We start from the raw sequence: 14,438 nt of genomic DNA on the forward strand, positions 1-14,438 counted from the left end.
ACACTGTGTGTTCACCTTTCACAGTTAGATTTCTTTCTGTCACCACATATTTGACCCCCTTTACCCCATCTATCTCTCCCCTCCCCCACTTCCTACCCTCTGGTAACTACTAGTCTATAGTCCATGTTCATCAGTCTCTGTTTGTCCTGTTCATTTGTTGCTTTTAAGTTTATAGACCAGATAAGTGATATCATGTGATTTTCAACTTTTTCTGTCTCGGTTATTTCACTTAGCATGATTACCTTGAGGTCTATCCACGCTGTCGCAAATGGCAGTATTTTATCTCTTATGGCTGAGTAATATTTCATATATATATATTTCATATATATATTTCATATATATATATATATATATCTCTCACAGCTTTTTTATCCAATCACCTGTTGTAGGACACTTTAGTTGCTTCCATGTCCCAGCCACCGTGAATAATGTTGCTATGAACATCAATATGCAAATATCTTTTTGGATATAGGTTTTTAAGTCTTTGGAGTAAATAATGAATAGAGAGATTGATGGATCATGTGGTAGATCACTTCTTAGTTTTCTGAGTAGCCTCCATACTATTTTCCATAGTGGCTGTACCAATTTGCAGTCCCACATCCTTTTTCTCCACATCCTCTCCAACATTTGTTATTACTTGTCCTATTGATTATAGCTATTCTAACAGGTGTGAGATAGTATCTCATTGAGGTTTTGATTTGCATTTCCCTAATAGCTAGCGATGTTGAGCATCTTTTCAAATATTTGTCGGCCATTTGTATATCCTCTAAGGAGAAGTATCTGTTCAGGTCCTCTGCCCATATTTTGATTGGATCATTTATTTTTTGTTGTTGTTTTTGAGTTGTATGAGTTCTTTTCATATTTTGGATATGAAGCCCTTATCGGGAGTGTTGCTCGCAAAAATATTTCCCCATTCTGATGGTTGTCTCTTTATCTTGATGGTTTCTTTTGCTGAGCAGAAGCTTTTTAGTTTGATGTGGTCTCATTCATTTATTTTAGTTTTTACTTCCCTTGCTTTTGAAATAAAATTCATAAAATCCTCTTCAAGTCCAAGGTCCTTGAGTTTCATTCCTATGTTTTCTTATATGCATTTTATTGTTTCATGTCTTATATACAGGTCCTTGATCCATTTTGAATTAATTTTGGTGTGTGGTGATAGATAATAGTCTATTTTCATTCTTTTGCATTTGGCTTTTCAGTTTTCCCAGCACCATTTATTAAAGAGGCTTTCCTTTCTCTACTTCATGTTTTTGGCTTTTTGTTGAAAATTATTTGCCCATATAAATATGGGTTAACTTCTGAACTCTCAATTCTGTTCTGCTGGTCCGTGTATCTGTTTTTCTGCCAATACCATGCTGTTTTTATTACTGTCACTTTGTAGTATAATTTGAAGTCGGGCAGAGTGATACCTCCAGCCTCGTTCTTTTTTCTCAGAATGGCTTTGGCAATTCGGGGTCTTTTGTGCTTCCATACAAATCTGATGATTTTTTTGTTCTATTTCTTTAAAAAATGCCAATGAGATTTTGATACAGATTGCATTATATCTGTATAATGCTTTAGGTAATATGATCATTTAAACTATGCTGATTCTTCCAACCCAAGAACAGGGAATATCTTTCTATTTCTTTATATCTTCTTTGATTTCTTTTAATAAGGTCTTATAGTTGACATTACATAGGTCCTTCACATGTTTTGATAGATTTCTTTCTAGGTATTTTATTCTTTTTGTTGCAATTGCAAAAGGAATTAATTTTTCCACTTCTTTTTCTGATAATTCATTATTAGAGTATAGGAACACTATTGATTTTCGAACGTTGATTTTGTATCCAGAAACTTTACTCTATTTGCTTATTGTTTCTAGCAGTGCTCTAGTGGAGTCTTTAGAGTTTTCTATATAGAGAATTATAACATCCGTAAATACTGACAGTTTGACTTCATTTCCTATTTGGATGATCTTTCTCTTGCCAGATTGCACTCTCTAGAACCTCCAATGTTATATTGAATAACAGTGGTGATAGTGGACAGCCTTGCCTTGTTCCTGATCCTAGAGGGAAGGTTTTTAGTTTTTTACCACTAAGTATAATGTAGGCTGATAGTTTTTCATATCTGGCCTTTATTATGTTAAGGTACTTTCCTTCTATGCCAATTTTGTTAAGTGTTTTGATCATAAATGGGTGCCGTATCTCATTGAAGGCTTTTTCTGCATCTATTGATATGATCATATGATTTTTATTTTTAATTTGTTTACGTGGTGTATCACATTAATCGATTTGCGTATACTGAACCACCCCTGTACCTTTGGGATGAAGCCCACTTGATCATGGTGTATAATCCTTTTAATATGTTGCTGTATTTTGTCCACTAGTATCTTATTTAGTATTTTTGCATCTGTGCTCATAAGAGAGATTGCTCTGTAGTTTTCTTTTTTTTTTGTATTGTCTTTATCAAGTTTTGGTATCAGGGTAATATTAGCCTCATAAAATGCCTTCTCTTCAATTTTTTGGAGGAGTTTTAGATAAATAGGTATTAAATCTTCTTTGAATGTTTGGTAGAATACACTGGTTAAGCCATCTTGTCCTGGACTTTTACTTTTTGGTAGGTTTTTGATGATTGTTTCAATTTCCATACTGCTGATCGGTCTATTTAGATTTTCCAGTTCTTGATTCAGGCTAGGGAGGTTGTATTTTTCTAAGATTATTAAATTTAATAACCTTCTAGGTTATTAAATTTGGTGTTCTATACTTTTTCATAGTATTCTTGTATGATCTTGTATGATTCTTGTATGATCTTTTGTATTTCTGTGGTGTCTCATAATTTCTTCTCTTTCATCCCTGATTTTGTTTATTTGTGTCCTTTCTCTTTTTTCTTTAGTGAGTCTAGCCAGGGGTTTGTCAATTTTATTAACCTTCTCAAAGAACTAGCTCTTCGTTGCATTAATTTTTTCCTTTTTGTTGTTGTTGTTGTTTATTTTAAATTTCATTTGTTTCTGCTCTAATTTTGATGATTTCTTTCCATCTGCTGACTTTAGGCTTCATTTATTCTTCCTTTTCTAGTTTTTAAGATGAAGCATTAGGTCATTCATTTGCGCTCATTCTTGTTTTTGGAGATAAGCCTGTAATGATATGAACTTTCCTCTTATGACTGCTTTTGCTGTGTCCCAAAAGTTCTGATATGTTGTGCTATCATTATCATTCACTTCTGTGTATCTCTTGATCTCTCCTTTTATTTCTTCTGTGACCCAGGTATTCTCTAGTAGCATGTTGTTTAATATCCATGTATTTGTGGTTCTTCCAGCTTTCTTTTTGTAGTTGATCCCTAGTTTCAAAGCATTGTGATCAGAGAATATGGTTGGTATGATTTCAACCCTCTTATATTTCTTGACACTATCTCTCGTGTCCTAGTATATAGTCAATCTTTGAGATAGTTCCATGTGCACTAGAGAAGACTGTAGAAGCAGCTGTTTTGGGATAGAAGGCTCTGTAAATGTCAAATATGTCCATTTGATTTAATGTGTCATTTAAGGATGTTAGTTCCTTATTGATTTTCTGTTTGGATGATCTGTCCATATCCGACAGCGGGGTATTTAAGTGTCCTACTGCGATAGTATTTTGGTCTGTTTCTCCCTTTAGTTCTGTTAATACATATTTTGGGGCTCCCTGATTGATGACATAGATATTAATGTGTGTTATGTCTACTTGGTGCATGATTCCCTTTATCATTATGAAGTATACCTCAGTGTCTTTCTTTACCTTTTTTTATTTCAAAGTCTGTTTCGTCCAATATTAGTACCACTACTCCCACTTTTCTCTGTATGCCATTTGCTTGAAATATCATTTTCCACCGTTTCATTTTGAGTCTATATTTGTCTTTGGAGCTGAGATGTGCCTCCTGGAGGCAGCATATGGTTGTGTTTTGTTTTTTAATCCATTCTGCAACTCTGTACCTTTTTATTTGTGAGTTCAGTCCATTTACATTTAGGGTGATTATTGAAATATAGGTCTTCTTATAGCCATTTTATCTTTTGCTTTCTGGTAGCTCAGTGTTTCCATTGCTTCCTCGTGCTTGTGTTTCTGTTTTCTTTATTTTGGTTGGCTCTTGTGGGTTTTGCCTTTGGTTCTTCTTGTTTTATGTTGTATACTTCATTTCTGAATCTTTGATATGTGGTTACCATTACAAATATGTAAAGGCTAATTTTATATATATACATTTTCTTCTGCGCATGCCTCATCTCCATTCCTCTTTGCAAATTTGGATCTTTGATTCTTCCCCTTTTCAGTCATTATTATCTCAATTTTTCACTTTGTATGCTGAGTGTTCATCACTATATTGCTATAGCAATTCTCTTCTTAATGTTTAAGCTTATAATGTCCTGTTCTTAGTAAGGGTTGCACTCCTCTGCTTCTATTTGCCTGATAGTCACCTTACTCCTAATTATGTATTTTTTTTTTTGTCGTTTTTTTTTAGGTGAGCTGATCCCTTTCAGTATTTCCTGTAGTGCAGGCCTCGTAGTGGAGAATTCCTTCAATTTTTGTATGCCTGGAACGGTCTTTATTTCTCCTTCAGATCTAAAGGAGAGCTTAGCTGGATACATTAATCTAGGCTAGTAGTTTCTTTCACTTAATAGTTTGAATATTTGGTTCCACTCCTTTCTGGCTTATAAGGTTGTGCTGAGAAGTTTGATGATAATCTAATGTGTTTTCCATTATAAGTTACCTTTTTCTCCTCCCTGGATGCCTTGAGAATTCTGTCTTTCTTGCTGATTTTTGATAATTTTGATACCATATGTCTTGGAGAAGGTCTTTTTGGGCTGAGATTATTGGATGTTCTGTTGACTTCTTGAATTTCAAGCTCCAGCTCATTCCTTAGATTTGGAAAATTCTCTTCAACTATTTGTCTGAAAATGCTTGCTAGTCCCTGTTCCTTTTCCTCGTCTTCGAGAATTCCTATTATCCTTATGTTTTTTCTCCTGATGGTATCAGCTAGTTCTTGTATTTCACTTTCATTATTTTTAATTCTTTGGTTTCTCTCTTTTTCCTTCTTTTTTAATTCTAGATTTCTGTCCTCAGTATCACTGATCCTTTCCTCCATTGTTCAACTCTATTTCTCAGGCTTGCTATTTCATTTTTCATCTCTTGTGGAATGTGTTTTTTTTTGTATCTCCGGAAGATGTATTCTGTTCTTTTTGAGGGTTTCAATCTCCTTGTTAAAGAACTCATTCTGCTCATCTATTTGTTTTTTCAGTTCCTGAAATTGTCGATATGACTCATTTCAGAACTCACTGCGTTTTTTCAGAAGTACCATCCCAAATTCTTTGTCACTCAAGTCGCATATTTCTAGGTCTTTAAGCTTATTTTCTGGAAATTTTTCTCTTTCTTTCTGAAACACCTTGTCACCTTCGTTGTTCAGGGTGTTTAATGGACTATTTCTCTGCCTGGGCATCAATAGAGTGTATTTTGCTTTTTTTCCAGAAAGATTTATTGTATAAAGGTCTCTCTTTAACCTGTTGCAAAGAAGGCACTTTTCTTTTGGTTTTCAATAGGTGGCGTCTAAGCCTCTTGGATCCCTGCTATATACATATAAGGTCTTAATAATGCTTTTTTTTCCCCCCTCTTAGATGTTGAATCACACTCACTATTCTCAGTCTCCATCACGGTCATTGTTAGAGACAGTTTCAGTAGCATTTGCTCAAATTTCCCTGCACTCCGCAGTGGTTGGTCTCGGAGGATGTAGCAGGAGAGGCCCTCTGGGTTGGAGCTTGGGAACTGTGGCTCAGCCTGGGTTTTGCATCTGTGACCCATAAAAATCAAATGTTGTTTCTGTGCTGTCCTGCTACTCTGATTTTTGCCCTGATGACTGGGCCCTGCTGCCAGCCATGTGGATCTCACAGCACTCCTAGTCAGGGGTGTTCAGGGAACCCACCACACTTTCTTCCCTCCCCCTCCTCCTACAGGGAGCTCTGGGGGTTGTGAGAGGCAGCTTTATTTCTCCTAGTCCACCACCCTACATCCAGGGTTCTGACCTGTAGTAGCTCTTATTCTCAGATCCCACACTTAGATGTACTGGTGTGCAGTTTGGGTGTATTTTGTTGAGTTTTAGATGTTCAGCTTATTTTGTTTTAAGGGGTGAGATCTGGGAATGTCTCTCACTCCGCCATGTTTCTCCAAACTTGAGATTAATCTTCTGATCACATGCTTGGATGTCACAACAATGTCAAATTGCTATGAAAATTTCTAAACATAAATTTTCAGCTTCTGAATTTATCTCACCATGAACCAGTAACCAAGAGTTTACCAAGCAGCACCGATTTGTAGATTGCACTTTGCACAGCACAGTTTAAATGGCCTAGTAAAACATGTGTGCTGAAGAATAGAAGATAGACTCTAAGATATTCCAAGGGTTTACCAAATCAATGAAGTTTTTAGGATTCTAGTATTCTGGAAATATCACCTTTAATGTAAAGAACAAGTTATTGCACATCTCACCTCCCGAGAGTTCATCATGTAGTGGACCTTTTTGGATTTCAAGGGCAGCATATACTGTCTTTGGAAATATATCTCCAACCCATATATCAGGTGACTTTGAAAGCTTCCATCTGCAAGTGAGTACTGAAATAAGAGACATCTCAAGATTGTCTCCAGGCTGCAGCACAAGGTGTCCCACTGCTTGAGCAGAATAATCCAGCAGATCCATTGGTATGAGAGGTATTTGTGGTAGGCAAGTGATGTATAGAGTCTTTGGCAAGCCCCAATAAGAGGTATACCCCTGAAGTTCTAGAACAAGGTAATGCCTTCTGAAACAGAATTATCTCTGTTTTAAAAATCACCTCTATTTGTGCTACTGGGCTCAAGTGGAAATGAGTGGCTGATAATGGGATATCAAGTTCCTAGGCAAAAGGAGTAGCCCATTATGAGCTGATTATTATCCACTGAGTTATAAGGTCTGGCAGAGCCTATCTGCTGCACAATGGATACGGGACATTCAGTATCAGGCCCATGCAGGGACCAAGAAGGCATAAGTAAAAAATTATGTGAACAAATGATCCAAACTTTTATATTACCAACCTCTCTTGCAATGATATGTCTCCATGAATTTAGTCCTTTGGCCTAAGTAGGTTCTCTAGGACCAACTGATGGAAGAGGAAAGACCCAGGACCTAATTTACATATGGGTTGCTTCAAGATGGAGATGCTATCGAAATTGCATTGATGATACCCCAAAGTGTAGTGATGATGGGAAATCTCCCTTGGGCAAACTTGTGAGGAGCAAACTTGATTATTTACTTCTTAAGAGAAAAAAGTAACCTGAGATATGAATATACATGAACTTCTGGGCAGAGATGAACGGCTCGGCAAGTTGGTCAGGACCTGGAAAAAAAAAGATTGGAATATTGGGGACAGTTTGGTCTGGAAAACAGAATATGGGTGTATCTATGGGAATGAGAATAAAGCATGTATATCTTTGTGTGTCACGTTAATTCCCAGCAGAGAGCATCTACCACTGAGGGGGTTCTCAGACACCAAGTGAATCCTGTGATTTGTCTTATGGTGTCAGCTAGCACAAAGATCCCGTGAATAGAGAGGTAATGATGGCAGGGATGAAAGGCTTGCGTGGGTCCCCCAAAGAACTGACTCCTTCTCACCAATTCAGATCTAGCTAGACTGACAGTTACTACCATTGCTTAATTCCATTTGCAAAGACCAAAACCAAGACTTTAATATGGCCTCGCTTTTTGAGAAGACCAATCAGCCACTTACTGGCAAATTATTACATTGGACCCCTCATACCTTGGAGGTGGCAGTGATTCATCTCATCAGAACTGGTACCTGATCTGGTTATGAATTTGCCTTCCTTGCCTCGGTGCCTCTGCCAGCACCACTATTCAAGAATTTATGGAAGGCTGATATGTTGACATAACTTCCCTCATACCCATGGCTCAAACCAAAGGATCCATTGTATGACAAAAGAGGAGAAACAATGATTACATGACTATAGGCCCCTTTGGTCATACCATCTGACTCATCTGTATTAGTTAGATCTTGATGTATGACACAATGCTCCAGATGCAGCGCATGGTTGGGCACTGCCCTCCAAGATACATATGCACTGAACCAACAGCTAAATGTATGGTGCTGTGGCCCATCATGACTAGAATATAAAGGTGCAAGAAATGAAGAGTGGAGGTAGGATCACCCCTTGTAGTGGATGAATTCTGTTGATCTTTTGTTTAAATCTCCTTTACCTACTGGTACACTCATCCCCAACTGCTGTGAGTGTCGACTGAGTATTCTCACAATTTCCTCAACTGAATGGGAGCTGCCTCATCTATGAGGTCTACCACCATTTCCACCCACCTCCAACTCCCTCACTACTGACAGACTTTGGCCAGTGATTGACTGACACGAAGGTATAAACAAGTAAAGGCAAGAGAAAGGAAGATTGTCAATTATGGTTTTGGTATTATCCTCATCAAGCAGAGACTTTACTTTGTTTCATTAACCTTACCTTAAGTCTTTTGAGAGATTGTGGCTAGATACCATATTGAAGAGGACTCTGTGATAGGAAAGAAGTGAAGGTATGATCTCACAAAAACTGATGCCCCTATTTTATTTATGTACTGTGGGAATGAACATAATGGGGAGACATGAATGAAAATGAGTGGTGCAAGAGACGGATTTTGTCAAATAGTGTTTATGTACTCAGATGCTCTTCGCCTCACTGGCTCTATAGCCATTGTTTTGTCTAAGGCAACATTGTGGCAACCAGCCATTGGTGGGATATATGGCTGTGACAATAGACTTCACAAGAGCACAACTCAATGATGATTTATCTTGTACCCAAATAAAATGCCTGTCACCTCCTGCCCTAAAGCTTTTCTGTTGGCAATGAGGAATGAGATGCTGAAGGACCTGTCAGTGCCAGATATGTACAACCAAGAAATATTGGGGATTTAATGTCCATGGAGAAAAGCTTTGATAAAGGGATCTAGCAGATACATTCTATGTCTCCTTCTTCCCAGAGTTTGTTCTGAGATTAGGGTCATTATATTGCCCCTTGAAATCTGATCCTCTGAAACTGGGACTGAGTTGCATTTCACACTGAGTGGTGGCAAGTTTATAAGAGAAGCAATGAAGTGCATATGCATGTAGGAAAAGGTCTCAAAGAATGAACAACAATACGCAGACAGAGATGTTTCTCTTTTATTTTTATGCAATAAGTTTAGGACTGTACAATTCTGTCATGTACGGTATTTTGTAATAAGAAAAACTATCATTTTTAATTTTAACAGTATATAAAATCGCTACTGTGAGGTTCTTAAATTATATATAAAGCCATATTAATTCACCAGAGATGCATATTGTAATCACTGTAGCAACCAACCTCCAAAAAAATTAAAGAAGATATAACTAAAAGGCAAATACACTCCAATTAAAAGGCAGTAATTGTCAGGCTGGATTTAAAAAGCGAAGCACAACAATATGTTATTTACAAAAGATTTACTTTAAATATAAAGACATAACTAGGTTAAAGAAACCTGATGGACATAAATATGTCATGCAAATACTAATCATAAGAAAGTTATGATTTTTTAATATGAAAGAAAGTAGGCTTCAAAACAAAGACATTTTATATTGATAAAAGGATTACTCTAGAACATAAGCTATTTTAAATATGTATGTATCTAATAAGATAGCTTCAAAATTCATGAGGGAAGAATTGACAGAACCAATTATAAGAGATTATAGCACTTCATTGGCAGATATTGATATGACAAATACATAAATATAATTGAGAGTTACCATGTTTTTGTTTATTAACCTTTAATTTCAATCTGCTAATTTAAAAAAAAAAAACATACTCTGCTTGATTTCAGTCATTTGAAATTTATTCAGATTTGTTTTATGGCCCAGGCTGTGGTCTATCTTGATGAATGTTCTTTTTGTCTTTAAAAAGATGTATATTTTTCAGTTATTGTATATAGTATTCTATAAATATCAATTAGATTAATTGTTATATACAATGTGAGCTAGGGGTTGAGACTTATTATTTTAATATAAATATTCAGTTGTTTCAGTACTGTTTGCAAAAAAAGACATTTCTTCCTCATTATATTGCCTTGGAATCTTTGTAAAAATCAATTGATTTTATTGGCGTGGGCTATTACTGGACTTTCTTTTGTTTTATTAACCTATTTTCCTTAAATGAATATAACACTGTAATTCCTGAAATTAAGTAGTGTTAGCCACTCAACTTTCTTCTTTCATTTTTTAAGATTCTTTTTGTGTTCTTGGTCTTTTGGATTTTTATATAAATTTTAGAATTGGTTTGGTAATTTCTATGAAAAAGCTTGGTGGGATTATTATTGGAATCTTTAATTCATAAATATGGTATATTTCTCAATTTAGTCTTTCTAAATTTTCTTTGAGTGATGTTTTGTAGTCTTCAGGGTAGAGATCTTGTATATCACTTGTCAAATGTATCCCTAAGTATTTGAGTTTTTTATGTAAATGGTAGTTTATTTTCCATTTGGTTCTTGGTATAGTTAACCATCGAAAAATGTGGGGTAAGAGGAACTGGTCACCTATTCTGTCAAAAATCTATGTATAACTTTTGGCTCCCCAAAAACTTAGCTACTAATAACCTACTGTTGACCAGAGCCTTACCAATAACATAAATTATTGATTAACGTATATTTTGTATGTTATATATATTATACACTGCATGCTTACAATTAAGGTAGAGAAAAGAAAATGTTAAGAAAATCATAAATAGGAGAAAATATTTCTTTTAAAACTCCACATATAAGGAGGCCTATGTGGTTCAAATCCATGTTGTTCAAAAGTCAACTGTATATAGAAATACAGTTGGTTTTGTATATTGACCTTGTATACTGCAGCCTTGCTAAATTCACTTATAACATCTATAATTTTTTGTTGTTAATGTCTTATAATTTTCTATATACACCATAGTATTACATGGGAATAAAGACAGATTTATCCCTTTCTAATCTTTATGGCTTTCATTTCTTTTTCTTGCTTTATTGCACTGGTTAGGGCCTAGATACAGTGGTGAGACATAGTTGCTTTGTTCCTGAATTTATTGAATATATAATAAATTTTTTATCTGTTGGTATATAGTGAATGACTGATTTTTTGAGCATTATTTTGATAGAGATATAATTATTATACCATAATATTTACTCTTTTAAATTGTACAATTCAGGGGTTTTTAATATTTTCAAAGAGTTGTACAACTATTGCCACCATATAATCCCAGAATGTGTTTATCTTTCTAGAGAGAAATCTTCTACCCACTAGCAGTTTCCATGCTTTTTTCTCTTAGCCTCTGGCAAAGTTTCATATAAATTGAATCATTAAACATGTTTTCAAGATTCATTCATATTGTAGCACAATTCAGTACTCATTTCTTTATATGGCTGAATAATATTCCACCATACAGAAATACCACATTTTGTTTATCCATTCATCAGTTGATGGGCATTTAGTTGTTTCCACTTGTGTTTTCAGCATTAGAAATAATGCTGCCATGAACATTCATGTATAGGGTTTCACGTGGATATATGTTTTCAATTATTTGGAATGTCGTATAGCTAGGAGTGGAATTGTTAAAACTTTCTGAAGACTTGCCAAATGGTTTTCCAGAGTGCCTGCATCATTTTGCATTCCCACCAGTGATATCAGAAGGTTTTAATTTCTCCACAGTCTCATCAGCACTTGCCATTGACTATCTTTTTTATTTTAGCTATCCTAGTGGTTGTGAAGTAGTAGTTTTTTGTGTGGTTTTGATCTATATTTCCCTAAGAACTAATTATCTTAAGAATCTTTTCATGAACTTATTATCTATTTATATGTCTTTTTTGGAGAAATGTCTATGCAAATGTTAAAATTACGTTGTCTTTATTATTGAATTGTAAGTGTTCTTTATATATTCTAGATACAAGTCCTCTACCAGTTATGTGATTTGCAAATATTTTTTACTATTCTGTGAATTATCTTTCCACTTTCTTGATTGCATCCCTTAAAGCACAGAAGTTTAATTTTAATCAAGCCCAATTTATCTATTGTTTGTTTCCCAGAACAGGCAAACCTAATCAGATGGTGAAAGAAATTGAACTGGTGGCTGCCTCTGGGGCCTGAGGATGGGCACTGACTTTCGAAGGGCATGAGATAACTTCCTGCAGTGATGGACATGCTCTCTATCTTGATGAAGTGTGGATTACACAGTGTATGCATTTATCAAAACACTCTGAACTATGCACATAACATCTTTGCTTATCACTGTATGTATACTAGACTTTATTTTTAAAAAATAAAAAACATAGGACAAGGGAACTATTTGGTAAAGGATGGTAGCATATATCTTAAGCCAAATTACCCTAAGATGCTTACAAGAATAATGAGAAAAATGTAGAACATCTGCCATGTGGAGTCTGTAAGAACATATGGTTCCAGAGGTAAAGGTAGGTACCTTCTAGTTGGTTCCACTCTCTCAGCTGATCTCTGTACGGAAGCTTTATTGACTCAATCCATCCAAAGAATGTTATTGCACCTGATGAATGGTGTATCCCATACTTAATTAATAAGTAGTCATGCTATGTCCTATACATAAAAACGAGGCTGCTAAAATCACTTTATCATTCTTATCAGATACAGTTATTTCAAACAAAATTTGATTTTTACCAATTATCAAAGATAATACTTAATTCAAAATAGCATTTGTTGTGGTGCTCTAGCAAATAATATACAAAGATTAAATTATCAAAAGACCTATGAGCTCAAAACTGTCAAGGACATCCAAAACAAGAGAAGTCTGAAAAAACCCATCACGATCTAAGGAACCTAAGTAGAAATAATGACTGAATGTGATTCTGTATCCTGGATGGAAACTTGGAACAGAAAGTAGCCTTTAAGTTAAATAAAAACTAAGGAAATTTGAATAAAGTATGGACTTCATTAATAATAGTTTGTCAATTTTGGTTCATTAATTGTAACAAATGTACTATACTAATGTCAGGTGTTAATAATAGGAGAAACTTGTACATGGGATAGATAAGAGGGTATATAGGAACTCTGTACTATTTTCTCTTTTTTCCTGTAAATATAAAATCAGTTTTTAAAAAGAGACCTCTGAGAGCAATCTCTTTATATCACAGTGAGATCTGGGAAACAAGCGCTGTATGATACTTACCACACATAAAAGAGTCAGAGAGGACAGGTTTAAAACATGGGGTGAGAAGAAAGAACCGCACCTAGGCACAATAGATGGTTTTATATCCCGCTGTTACTTAACTGTCTCTAGGAAGCGCCTTTACTCCAAATAATTGCTTCACATGTAACCAGTGTCAACTAACCTCCCTCTGGCAGCTGCTACTATTTCTATTTTCACCCCCTGCCAATCTGGATGTGGGACATCTGCAGGTTCCCCCAAAGAAATCACTGGCATACAAATGTTAATGAGAAATATAGTTGTTTTTCATGATTTTGTAGGGAAAATAGAGAAGGCCTTTATGTTGAATACAGCCAACAATTGTTATATCCCCTTTAAATTGGGATTTTATAAGAATATTATTGAGACAATTGGGGAAACTTGAAAATGTCCTGAATATTAGATATTGTATTGTATCAAGTTTAAGTTCCTGAGCAAGATAATTATGTTGTGTTCATATAGGAGAATAGCCTTGTTCTTAGAAAACATATGCTGAAGTATTTAGTAGTGAAGTTTCATGATGTCTACAAACATCTTTTGAATGATTTAGAAAATACTATACACATTTCTCTATCTACCACCATAGATAGCTCTGGAGTTTTTCACAAGATTACTTTCTGTCTTCTACAAATATGTTTCCTCTATTTGTACAAAACATTTACCTCTGCTTGGTTTCTACACCCAAACTCACAATTCTATACTCATCAAAAGTTTTGATGAAATCTTGGGGACTCCAGTTGAGAAGGCCCACCCTCCTGAAAAGACAGTCTGGTGACCATCATGTGCAACTGAGCATGTGTTTTGAGATATCATCCCTACTCCAGGTAGCTATTACTATATATATATATATAATAGCTACCATATATACACATACATATATATATAGCAAATATTACTATTTGGTAGTATTCCTACCAAACAGTACTTCACAAGACTCTGGGGAATTGAATTTCCTTCATCTCATTTCACAACCAGATAGCACTAAATTAGAAAGATTGCTGCACCTGAAGCTAAATTTGAGGCCTACTTCCTAATTCCCAGCTTTCGAAAAGTACTTAAAAAGAATTTCGCACAGAAGTGCAAAGCTTCTAGAAATGTCACAAAGAATAGCCAGGATCTTTCGTGGTAAGGACTATAAAAAGGATCCTAGTAGTTGAAAGATTAACTATTGTTTTTGAAAGCCCCAATTACTGTTAATTTTTTATATTGAAGGCA

The sequence above is a fragment of the Rousettus aegyptiacus genome, unplaced genomic scaffold (genome assembly GCF_014176215.1).
Source record: "Rousettus aegyptiacus isolate mRouAeg1 unplaced genomic scaffold, mRouAeg1.p scaffold_m13_p_11, whole genome shotgun sequence".
Classification (NCBI taxonomy): Eukaryota; Metazoa; Chordata; class Mammalia; order Chiroptera; family Pteropodidae; genus Rousettus; species Rousettus aegyptiacus.